This window comes from Coturnix japonica, chromosome 7 (assembly GCF_054131305.1).
Source record: "Coturnix japonica strain WE chromosome 7, WE-NBRP24, whole genome shotgun sequence".
In the NCBI taxonomy this organism is placed as follows: Eukaryota; Metazoa; Chordata; class Aves; order Galliformes; family Phasianidae; genus Coturnix; species Coturnix japonica.
In genome coordinates this window covers 13,287,484-13,299,964 of record NC_140669.1, presented here as the reverse complement: position 1 = coordinate 13,299,964, position 12,481 = coordinate 13,287,484, and the positions used below count along the sequence as shown (strand labels likewise).

The window sequence follows — 12,481 nt, the reverse complement described above, 5'->3', positions numbered from 1 at the left end:
TGCGCTCCTGCGGGGCAAAACTTCTCTGCTCAAACACCCCTCCCCTTCCCCGGCTTCACTTCGGTCCCTTTCTCCCATCCACTAAGCACTCAGACGCTGGCGGAGCGCCAGGGGCTCGTTTCGGGGTCCGCTAGGAGCGGCGGTGGCTGCGCCCCGTGCTCGTCCCGGTGCCCCCCGCTCCCATCCCGACCCCGGCCCTGCCCTTCCCGCAGGGAGGGCGCTCCCTACGGCCGCCGGCTCTCCCCTCTCTCTCGGCGGTGCCTCTCTCCGCCTTCCCCACGCCGGCAGCCCCCGGCACTGCCTTCCCTCTCCTCCCCCCGCATTCTAGGGGTAGGGGCCGTAGATCAAGCTCCGCGGGCCGGTCTCCCCCCACACCCTCCCGGTCCGGCTGCGAGCGGCGGGGAGGGCGATCCGCCCGCGAAGAAATGCCCTGTTGAACTTTGAATACATTAGTTGACATCAGTGCGAGTTGGGGCTGCCAGCCCCTAGCTCCCTCCTCCTTCCCTACCTCCTCCTCCTCCGCCTCCTCCTCCTCCTCCCCCCCACCACGGTCTCCGATGGAAAGAGTTGAAGCCGCGCCGACAGGAGCCGCCGGGAAGAGGCAGCGGAGCGCAGGGCAGGACTTGGGTCCCAACTCCGACCGCGCCGCGGGGACGCTGCCCGCAGCCGCTCGCATGGCCCGGGGCAGCGCACCCTAAGCGCCGGGCTGGGGCGAGCCGCCGCTCCGCTCCGCTCCCCGTTCTCCTCTCGCCGCAGCCGGAGCGCGATGCGCCTGTGAGCCCCGCACCGGAGCCGCCGGGGAGCCCGTAAGCGCAGCGCGGCTGAGGGGCTGGGGGAGGGCGGTGGGGAGGGGGCGGCGCAAACTTGGAGGCTCCGCGGGGAGCCCTCTGTACGGCCCGGGGTGCGGAGGGGTCGGGGCACCCCGCGAGGTGCCGTCCTCCTGCCCCGAGGGTGGGCAATCGGGGGGGGGCTCCGGACGCTGCTCGCACGGCCCGGGGGAGCTGGGGAGGGAACGAGCCGGGAGGCGGCGGAGGTGATTTCTTCGTTCTTTCTCTTTCCTCCTCACCTTCCAGCTCTCCCATGACCCGCCGAGCGGGGCTGAGGCAAGAGGGAAGCCGGAGAGCTCGGGCGCAGGGATACTAAGGCTTGTTGTGTTCGTTTTTCTTTATCCCCCCCCCCTCCACCTTTTTTTCTTTCTTTCCTTTTTTTTTTTTTTTTTTCTTTCCCGGATGGTAATTTGTCTTTGTGGTAGGGGTGGCCCATTAAATTTCAGCTCACGTCCTGATGGAGATCAAAAGGGAAGGGGAGAGGGAGAGGGAAGCAGAGAGCCTTGTGCGGCTCCGTAGCTCCGTGCATTGTTAGAAACTTACGGGGAGGGGGGGATTCCCGAAGCAACCTTTGTGGCTGCGGCCCCGACGCCCACACCAAAAGTTGGAGATGTGCATTTTCCAACGCTGCCATCTGCTCGGCGCTGCTGCCCGGGAGCGTGCTTTGCTGTTACGCCTCAGAGGAAACAAACAAAAGGTGTGCTGCCAAGTCGGGCTGAACCTGTCTGTTCATGGGCTTAGGTGGAGCGTATTAGGGAGTATCTGTGTCCTAAGGGTTCGCAGTTCTCTCTTGGCTCAGGTTGGACTTTCTTGTCCTTAAAAAAGGTTTCGAAATGCGGTAGATGCCAGTCCCGGTTTGCTTTTATTGTTTGTTTGTTTCTTTTTCATCCTCGAACTATTTCTGCATGGATATATCGGGTTGGGATCCTAGTAAAGTTTCCTTTTTTTGTTGGGCGAGCGTTCCCTCTCATTACAGAAAATACTTCTCCCAAATTACAGTGTGAGCAGCACGAGGTTTGCTCTCCGCCTCCGGATGGGTTCAGCGATGGGCTGAGACCCCGCGCTGACTGCACTGCGAGCAAAATAGAAAGGAGCAAAGCTAAAAGTTAAGATGGGCTTTGCTTCTCCCTGCTGCATGGGATCAGCAGATGCTGGATGAAGATGCAGACTGGGTGCAGGCAAAGAGTGAGAGGAGCTTGTTCCAGTTACACACACAGCAAAGAGCTCCTCAATTATACGTGTGATTTGCGAGCGCCCAAGGGAGAAAACTGGTCATAAACTGCAGAGAAGGCAATGGGAAAAGGAATATTTAACCATAGCACTCCGGATTTTTAAATAGAGGTTTCCTTTTTAAGCAGCTGCTTGAATCATCCTGGTCTCCTTTTCATTTTTCTCCCCCTTTTGAACTACAACTTTTATTTCTGTTCAGATAGTGCGCAATGCCGAGCTGGCCCTGAGCAAGGCGGGCTGCAGTGGGGGATCTCTGCGTTTCACGTTGTGCCTTTTCCATTGTCAGCACAGTGGAGATGATTTCTCCTTTTATCTTTTCTCCTCTCCCACTATTTTGCCTTCTTTCCTCCAAGGGATTAAGTTTTTGTCCTCCCTTGTCAGCAACACGTTAATCCCGAAGTCATGGGGGTAGTGAGTTTGTGCCATTCAGCACGTGGAAGTTTGTTCTATGTGCCTCCAGCCTGTGGGACTGCTGGAAGGTATTGCCCTGCCCTCAATACAGAGCCAGGGGAGAGAAGGGGGCAAACTACAGGGTGGAAAAGAACAACCCCAGAGGACATAAGGGCAGAGCAGAGAGATGCTGGGGATGGGGAATGGCTTTTAACGAGGTGGCCCCAGCTGGGCCTCAAAGACTTGATGAGAGGGCATGGGGATGAGGTCACCTGGAATCTATAGAGCCTGAAACAGTGCAGGTGTGGTGCTGTGGGATTTCAGCTGCTTTGCAGTGGGACGAAGCAAATGCCCAAGCAAAACGGCTTTGGTGGTCTGGTGAGGTTGCTATTTATCCTCCAGACAGAAAGCTGATGTGAGCTGATGCAGGGGAGTGTGCACTTCAAGCTTACTGCCATTGCTTCTCTACCTTAGTTTGGAGTCAGCAAGAAGGGTCCTGCTGGGCTCAGGCAGAGGCAAGCTCAGGCCTTGCTGGGGGTGTGTTCCTGCAAAGTGTTTTGTGTCGTCTTCAATGTGGCTTGGGAAATGCATTTCTATTTTAGCCAGGTTTGATAGCTGTGTGAGCAGCCACGCCAGGGTTAAGCGAGACCGTCTGCATGAGTCTGTTTCCCTGAAAACAAACACGACGACGTTGAAAGTTTCTGTGTAAGTCTGGGCTGTTGCTTCGCCGTTTGGCAAAAGGGGGCAGCAACAAACAGTGCCACGAAGAAATCCCGGCTCTGCCTTCGCATCGGTATCTGCTATTGCCGGGGGCTGCGGTCTCGGAACGCTTGGAGCCCTTATCCAGGTGATTCCTCATAGAGACAGCAGCGAAGTTAGCCGACTGCGTAAATGAAACAGGAAGAAAGCTGTCGTGGTTTCAGTCTGGGGCTGCATCAGTTCTCCATGCTGGTGTGGCAGGCGTGGAATCTAAGGCCAGTGCCGCATGATTTCAGAGCTACTCCAGCTCTCCTTACATAGGCTGATAGCGGTGACCTTCACCTCCTCTCACCACGCTGATTTTAGGGAGAGTGCGATGGGGCCCCAGGTTTGGATTGCTGTTCTTATAAATGCCCTCCAAGGAATCGTCAGCACCACTTTCCGTAGGAAGAAAAATGAACATCTTCATTCCTAAATTTAACTTTGTTTGAGAACTCATTTGTTTCCAGCCTAGAGAAACGTATTGATCTGGCTTATAAAATATTGCTTGTAGGATGCATTTAAAAGCCTTTTCACCTTTTATTTATCTGTCTCCATGGAATCATTATACTAACACTTCCTAGTTGATTTCTGAGTGAGAGCCATGGGTGATTTTGCAGAGGGGCTCACTGGGTGCTGGGCTTCAGCCTTGCTGCCTCTCCTGAGCACAGGCTGTGCAGCCTGGTCCCACCAATGGGGAGGTGCTGAGGGATGTGGCACTGTGACCACATCCTGCTGTTGGTGTGTAGCACCTGGATCTGCAGCCTCAGTGCAAACCCTGTGTGAAGTCTGCTATAGGTTTGCCTTGCTGTTCAGCATGCCCGACTTCTGGTGTAGAGCTGAAAAAGGGAAAGGCAATCTTATGCAGGTAGCGGTGGAGGCGATTCAGACCGATTCTCAAGGGGATAGAATTCGTTGTTGTTCGCTGTGCAGCAGCTGAGATTGCAAAGTACATCTTAAGTGATGGACTTACTTTTTAGAGACTGAATCCTGTGAGGCTGAACTGCCACTATTTAGGTTGCATCTTTGTTATTTAGCCCAGGACACAAACAGTGGAGAATTACAGTGCTATCCCCGCTGTGCCTTCAAATAGGCTGTGTTCGAATATGAGTGCTGTTGACTTTGAGAATCAAATAACAGTTCTTTGTTACTGCCTGCCTTTTTTCTTTTTAAGGAGAGAAAAAACAACTTGCTGATGAGTGTGTCAGACAGGCTCATTGTAGGTCATTGTTTCTCTTCCTTTTGCATTGCCGGCTACTGACTCTTCCCACATACCCATCTCTGTCCATGGTTGCAATCTTCATGAGTTTCAGTGGCAGCTATCTGCATATGACATGAGACTTCACAGGTATTTGGGCTTGTGATCACAGTGCCTTGCTTTCTGGAGGCTATTCCTCAAACCCAGTTAGTCTCCATATTTCCATTCACTACAGTTCTTGTTGTCATCCAGCAAACACACCGTAACAGCCATTACCCCCTACCCCAGGCTCACATGGTGTGAGAAAAGTGCAGCAGAGCTCTGAAGGCACTACTGTGACTCAGTATGCAAGATCTCCTTGTCTACAGTGCTTCGACTCCCAAAGTTACATCCCAGAAAGAACTCACTTTTAAGGCCCATCTGGAATAGCTCCAAGTAATTTTTTGCTGGGAAGTGCATGGGTGGTGATACTTGTGAAGGGTGGCTGCTGTCAGATATGTATCTACATGGATAACTACACATGCTTTGTTTTGTTTCAAAATATAATAAGTGTGGTCAGTAATTTGCATGTGAAGGATGTTACTAAGTTGCAGCACATGACTCTGAATAGGTGATGGGGCTATTAATGTGCTGATAGTTAAGCATACACCAAAGCACTGTGTCAGTTATGGACTGGTGTGCCCTATTTACTTTTTAGTAAGCTTTGAATGAGATCGTAAGTAAACATGCTGATTGCTAGCCTTAATCCTCAGATCGGTTGTGAACATGTTGGGAGCTTCTAAGTCATCTGTGTAATTTCATCCCTTTTCAGTAAGGGGTCATTTGTGGAAAGAGCACAGGATGTTTTCTACCCATAAGCTGCTTTGAAGGGGCTTGTGCTCGTAAGGTGCTGTGTGTTCATGACCAGATCCTGACTAATACAAACCTGCTTTGTGCAACAGGCAAAGTGCTTATGGGCTTGGTAGTCTCACTGTATAATGCACTCTTTATTAGGCTGTTGCTAGAAGCCATGTAAGTTGCTCAGTGCCAGTTTCCAAGGCTTGACTTTACCCATTGTACAGCAGAATGTGACCACCTGGAACACAGCAACCTGCAGAGAAGCAGCACAGGAACCATTCGATCTTGGCCAAGTGCCGTGCTGCACTCAAGGGCTCAGTCATTACTTCAAACCCAAGAGGCAGCCTCAGCAGTCAGGAACAGCACGTGAGGATGCTGCAAAGTGAGCCCTCCTGCAGCTCTGTGCTATGGAAGAAGTGCCCTGATGCTGGATGTGCTCAGACTGTGAGCTGAGATGCTGTCTCAGTACTGTACAACAGCCAGTCTAAATCCCAATAAGATGATCTATGAGCAATTCACAGTTTAAGGGTCTGGGGCTTCCAAAGTTTGCATACTTTGCAGATTGCTTGTGCCATAGTCTTCAAAAACTGTTAGCTTTTCAGACAAGCAGATGGCTTTAGCAAAATATATTTGCTGGCACCTGGAACAGGTGGATCTAGAATCAATTTATGCAGTGTGATTTTATCCACACCCCTTTTGGAATCATTTTGTACCCTGGAGCCACCTAAGATGCTTATTATATAGCCAATAGGGAGCTGCTTCTGTCTGACTACATAGGATTCTACACATCTTTTATAGCTAATGCCTGGATTGAAATGCAAAATTTAGTGCTGGGAGTGCATGTGAATTTGGAAACTCTCTGGAGAGAATGTGGGTGTGTGTATCAGTGAATGAATTATATCCTCCACAGACAGAAAGGGCTGTTTTTAGTGGTAACAAATGTCCTGTGTTGGGTGTTTGTCATTTTAAAAGTAGTATTTTTCATTTCAAGTGCAAGCCTCGTACAGGTTACTGATGTAAAGTAAAAATGGGGAAAAAGAACCCTTTAAATGCATTTGAATGGGCAACAATGAAGATTTCTGACGTGCTACAGAAATAGGGATCAGATCAGTGTTTCCAAGAAATGACTGTGACAGCTCTGAGCAGTTGCACAAGAAGGGGCAGATGCTGTCTGTCCTCCTGAGGGCAGGAAACAGGCTCCAGATGAGGCCATGGTGACATCCTCATCCTACTACAGAGTTGGGGACATCCCATCTACCTGGCTTGTAGTGACTGCATGAGGGTTCTGAGTGAGTGCTGGGGATGTCTGCACTGCACAGGGTGGGAGTAGGAATGGAGTTTGGGAGCACTTTGGGGCCAGCATTATGCAGGAGGAGGATGCTGACTGTGGAGCACCTGCTGTACAGCTCTCGTTGCTTTGCTGTGTTTCCTGGCCACGTGGAAGTTAGTTGGCCCACAGCTTCAGCTAAAGGTTGCTTATTTATCTCCTGCAATGCTGGTTTACGAGAGATCAAAGATTAGTGGGGGAGAAGACAACAAGAAAGGAAAGGGTAGGAAGTTCACTCCAGATAATTCAGTTTGACAGTATAATACGGTACATTCAAGAATGTAGAGAGAGACACATTTTAGAGCCTGTCCTTATAATGAATGCAGGAAAGAAAGAATTGGCCAGGTCCCACAAGTTTTCTGGAGTGATTACAGATCCCCCCGCTCTGCCTCACGTTCCTTCCTCTGCTCTCTCTTCCTGACTGAAGCCGGTTGTCTGCCAGAAGGAGATTTTCAAACACATGGTTTGGACAGGGCGATCAGTCCGCATTTATAAATCACTTCATATTTCACTCTCTGACCATTTTGGGGTCCGTTCCACATCTGAAGGGCATTTTCATTTAGAATACAGAGCTGGGTTCTGCATGTATCCTCAGTGTTCCTCCAGTCTAAGAGAGCTCAGCTTTTATTGGTAATTGCAGCTAGTAACCACCTACTTAAAATTAAGGACAGCAGGGCTTGCGATAGAATGAAACAGTGTAGAGAGGTATACTTTATTTAAAATGAGAAAAATAGTACTACACACTGTAAATTGGGCTCTGAGATGCTGTTCCAGTACCGATGGGGGATGATGTCAAATAACACATAATACAAATGTTGAGGATGATTAAGTGATACAAAGTACAACTTACCCAGAATGCTGTTTTCTCAGCCACGCTAGGCAATCTGATGTAACAACGGTCAGGGAGAGAAATAGAGGTGTTTCTGTGGGAGGACCTGAGGGCGAAGTATGGACTGGAGAACGTGGTGTTCATCTGTGAAAGATATTGTGCAGCGTAATGATGCAGATAGGCGCCAGGTAGGATTGCCAGTGACTGGAATCAGTAGGAACTGGACTTTGACATCTATGAGAAGTCTGGTGTTACGTGACGTGCTCAAGGTTGTAGAGCGAGTTAGTGGCAGAGTTAAGATTGCAACCCCTGGAAGCACTTATTCACCTACTTAATTCCAAATGTGTAGTTAAATCCTGTGAATTAAATGCTTCACCTCAATGCTCTCCTGGATGAGAGCTCCAGATTTGTGCCTTACTAGTCCGTGTGTTTGCCTCCTTGCTAAGCATTGCCAGCAGGTAACTCCATCCTCCAAACATCTAACCTGAGATGTTCCATTTTGTGTGATGGAAGAGAAAATAATGCCCTGATCTCAGGAGCACAATTGGTCCCAGTGTTTTGAAGATGAGATGGAGTCATCCCTCTATTTTGTACTTCTTTATACAAACATGCGCGCGCATCTATACAGATTGAATTAAAACAAAAACAAGTGATTAATGTCTTTAAAATTTAACATTTCCCCCCTCTCACCAACAGAAACTGTCCCCAAGAGAGTAATTTGCTACATATCTTCTGTATTTGTCTAGGGCTGTACCTCAGGAATACAAAACATGCTATTGCTAATGCTATGTGTTCCCTCTAATGGCTCTTTGAAATATTAAAACAGCTTATATTTGGAATGAGCTTTGCACACCTCCTTCTCTACAGTTGCTTTGCAAATCCAGGCTTCACTGCTTTGCTTCAGCAAATTATGAGTTTATTATACTCCCGGAATGCTAATAGCACTTCGTTTTCTCCCTAAATTTCTTCTTCATATTTATGTATTGATTCTTCATTTGAGCACACTTTTGCAGATAATGATGATACTGAGGATAGCTTGTGTGAGTTAATTGTAAGAATGCCATCCCTCTTTGCCAAGAGCCTCTCTGTGAAGTTCATAAGCTAAGGCATCCAAAATGCTAATGTAGCAAAGAAGATGTCTGGATAAGCTTACTCCCAGTGTTATATTTCATTCTTGTTTTTGTAAAGAACAAGTGTATCAGAGCTGACATTTAATTTTTCACTGAGACCTCACTTGGAGATTTGCAGATGCCATGCTTTCGGTAAGCAGTTGTTCTGATGGTCACTTGCTCTTTACTCAATTGAATCACACATTAACTGTGAGTGTGAACCAGAAGTTTTAGTGTGTCCCCCCTCTAGCTTACCTTTCGCATTTGATTCCAGAGATTCTCCCCCATCTCAGTCCCTCATCCCACAGTGTTGGGTGGTAATGCCAGGAAAGTGCTTTCAGTTGGTTTATATCTTCCCTGAGGCCACAGGACTTCCCTGAGCTGGTTCACATTCAAGTTGGTCATCTGTTCTTAATGAGAATCCAGTTTTGGTTTAAATCCTTCTGATGGAAGAGAACATTCTAAATTCTCGTTTAAGTGTTAAACCTACAGCAGCCCTCGTGGTTATATTGCCTGTTACTTTCTCACTTGCTTCTTGGCCATGCTATGCTCTCATCTGGAGAGCAGAGCATCCTATTTCCTTGCTGTGGAAGTACTTGTGAACTGCAACCAAGACAGCTCTTAATTTCTCTGTGATGTTTCAATATTACACTGGATTCCTCTGTGGTTTTTCAATCCTGATGGCTCTTCTCTGAACACTTCCCGATGATGTTACTGGCCAAAGAAGACAGAGCAGTGCTGACAGATGCAGGAACTGGGGAGAACTGGAATGGCAGAGATTGCAGAGCAGGGCTGAGCAGATAGTGGGAGATAAAGGCTATATGGCACATGAAGTTGGAAGGCAGAAAAAGGAGGCACAGTGGCAAAAGAAGCTCCTGGCACAAGGAGCCCAGTTTAATATATGCCTGGAGAAGAACTGGAGTAGCTGTAGTGTTGAAAGACAACAGCATGTTTTTGCTGGCTGGGAGCTGGGTAAGGACTGCAGCAGTGGTAATGTTTGTAAATCAGAGCAGCATTCTATCAGAGCAGCTCTCTGTGGGTAAATTACAAAACATCTGTCTGCACTTTGCTTGGGCATAACCAGGTTCTTTCTGCTTGAAGTTCTGGTGAAGTTGCCATTCTCTTCCTGTTAGTGTATGATCTGATCCCGCAGATTCAAACTGATTGTGCAATCTGGACAAAGGCAAAATGTTTCTTGTTCAAATTACTGTAATGAGAATGTATTGGCCTGAGTTCTCAATTGCTAACACAAGGCAAGTGCTCTGAATCTATCCCACAAGTTATAGCCATGTAGAGCTGGGCTTCACTAACCTTAACCATGGTACTTGTTGATCTGAGAGGACTAGAACCTTCCCATAAGTAATGTGATTTCTGTTTTTAGCTCGGAGAGATGTTATCATTTAATGAAAACCCTTTGTTTTCTGGCAGCCTACTTGGCTATCCGTTTACAAAGCTCTCACAGGACCTGGACATCCACGAAAAGTGCAAGAGCCCAATTCTGCTCACAGATACACTACTGCAGCCTTACTGAAGAGCTGCTGTTGTGCTTGACTGATGACTGATATAGCGTGAGTCCAGAAAGCTGAAGATAAATTTGTACCTATGGGAAAGAACTGCAAAGGGAGCGTGCTGGTCCAGACACACGCTCCAAAATTAGGCGTGCAACATCGTGCTGCAAAACCCAGAGCCAAGGAAAGCATTTCCAGTTTTAATTAAACCAAAATCCGAAACAACAAGATCTCTGTTTCCGTCCGTGTTTAACCTTCCCAAATGTTTGAGCATGAAATGCAGAGGTAATTGATTAGAAACCTGAGAAAAATAATGAGGCTTTTATTTTGTTCTAAGGCTGATTCAGCTTAGAAAGGGAAAAAAAAGAAAAAAAAAAGAAAAAAAAAAAGAAAAAAAAAAAGAAACCTCTGAAGATTTTATGTGGGCTGAGTAAGACTTCGCTCCACATATAGACCAAATGAGCTACAGAAGAGCTTTGGTGAAGTTATCACATGGCCCCGCCGAGCCAGTGGGATTATTTACATGGCAGACTTCTACCTGGTAAAATCAGGGGCTTAAATAAATTGTATAAAGAATTGGAAATAATCTGATGTCTGCAGTTCTAATGGCCTGAGTTATTTGCAGTAGAGATAAACACCCTGATCCTGCCCCAAGGGACATCAGTAGCAAAAATTCAGTTTGCGTAAGTTAACGATTGGATTTTTCTTCCTTCCTTCCTTCCTTCCTTCCTTTCTTTTATTTTCCTTTCTTTCTTTTTCTACAAAAATAAGTACTTGTCTTGCAGTTCTTATCCAAGTATTATTTGCTTTTAAATTGGCATACCGCCTAAGTCAGGGCTGCACGAGTTGGCCTCAGGTTTTCAACCTGACAGTACCTCTTTAAAATGCAACGGTATAATTTAGGCATCTCTTATTTGTTTTGAATAGCAGGGATAACGTGTCTGTCAGTTACAATGACTTGATAGACACGATTAAAAGGCAGGAGATCAGGAAAAAGGCATGCTTATCACAGCCAACCCTCCTTGATGCAAAAGTAAGTGCTCAGTGGCGTATTTGCAATTGAGGTGTAACTGAAAGCATTTTTGGAAATGCACTTTGTAGACTGCATTGAAATGATGTTTTCTATTATGACCAGTTTCTGGAACAGATTATCATGATTGTAGGAAGCACTTCAAAGCAGATTGGTGTAGGAAGATCTTTCCCCGAAAACTTTGGCTTCTTTGTGAGACTGAAAGCTACAAATGTGTCTGCAATCTGTGTTGTTTCAGCTACAACAGCATTTATTTGATAAAAGTGGGCTGCTATTAATTTCCAAGATGCTACAAAGCTCTTGGCGTTTTGCTGGCCCCTTGGTTTCACAGAGGGTTCCAAAGGCTGTGTTTCCTTTCTCCCATATCCTTCTAAATTTCTGTTTCATGTTTTTATCACTGAGACTTAAACACTGTAATGAAATGTTGAACTGCATCTGATAAGCAGTCAGATGATAATTTAAAGTACTGGTGGTCAAACTTCCATAGAACGAATCTTGATGCATCATCTGGTCCATCCCCTGAGCTGACACAGGATCAGCTCTGCCTTCACCATTCAGATGAGCCAAGGTTCCAGCCTTGGTAGGAACTGGAGAATGCCATCAGATACACTTCAATGCATTCATCTCTGAACTCCTACCTACTAGGCAAGCTACATTCCAGTTCGGCAAGACTCCCCCAGAAAACTTTGTTTCAAGGCTAAAATCTGTATTGTAGAGAACTGAAGCCTTCTGTGCACTTGCAACTTAGAAGCAAACAGGAAAAGCCTGATTTCTGGTTGGCATGAAACCAGGTGTTAATAATACACCGAAGCGTGGTGTCATTTCTGTAAATAATTCTTGATGTCAAGGATATTGGGAAGGGAGGAAGCACAGAGAAAATGAAAGCAGTAATGAGAAGGATAAGTAGCGACTCCTGTGTTCTGCTCCACTGTGTGTGTACTATGACTTGTTGGGGATGAGAAGAACTTTGTCAAGATACCATGTGTCAGTCTCATCCCATAGCCCTTCCTGTGCCTCCCAAACACACATTTCCTTCCACTAGGGAAGAAGCTGTAGAGAAGTGAAGTCACTTGCCTTGGCTCATTGAGGGCAGCAGTGAATGAGAGTCCTGCAGTCACAGCTGCTCTGTCTTGTTTGACAGCAGAATACGATGAATTGTTTATGTTAAAGCAGAAAGGCCTTGAAATGGTTCCTTCTCTTTTGCGGAAATGATTTTTTTCCTATAAATGCTGTGCTGATTTGTGCCTTATGAATGTGTGCAGTAACTGTTTAAAAAAAGGTGTTGTTTTGGTTTTTTTTTTAATCTACGATGTAATCAGATGAACAATTCTGACAAATTAGTTTGGTATCAAAATATCACATTGCTTTTCCATGTTCTCTTTCAACAAGTAAAGTAATGCTTTGTGTGCTACAGCCCAAAGTTGCTGCTTTGGTGCTCAAAGTCTGTAGTGGAAATGC

The 12,481-nt window shown here is 46.8% G+C and overlaps 1 protein-coding gene across 8 annotated transcripts in view; it reads left to right on the top strand.

The window, feature by feature from the left end:
- Positions 1-556: 556 nt before the first annotated feature.
- The window catches only part of SEMA5B (semaphorin 5B), a 241,330-nt gene continuing 229,405 nt past the window's right edge, over positions 557-12,481 (top strand). For 6 of the 8 annotated variants that reach the window (XR_014947901.1, XM_085552293.1, XM_015868672.3 and 3 more), the window contains exon 1: positions 557-806. The gene's annotated coding sequence lies outside the window, so the exon portion shown is untranslated. Of the gene's footprint in view, positions 807-1,208; positions 1,525-12,481 lie in introns of those variants that run through there. The other 2 variants (XM_085552294.1, XM_085552292.1) reach the window with 2 other exon arrangements.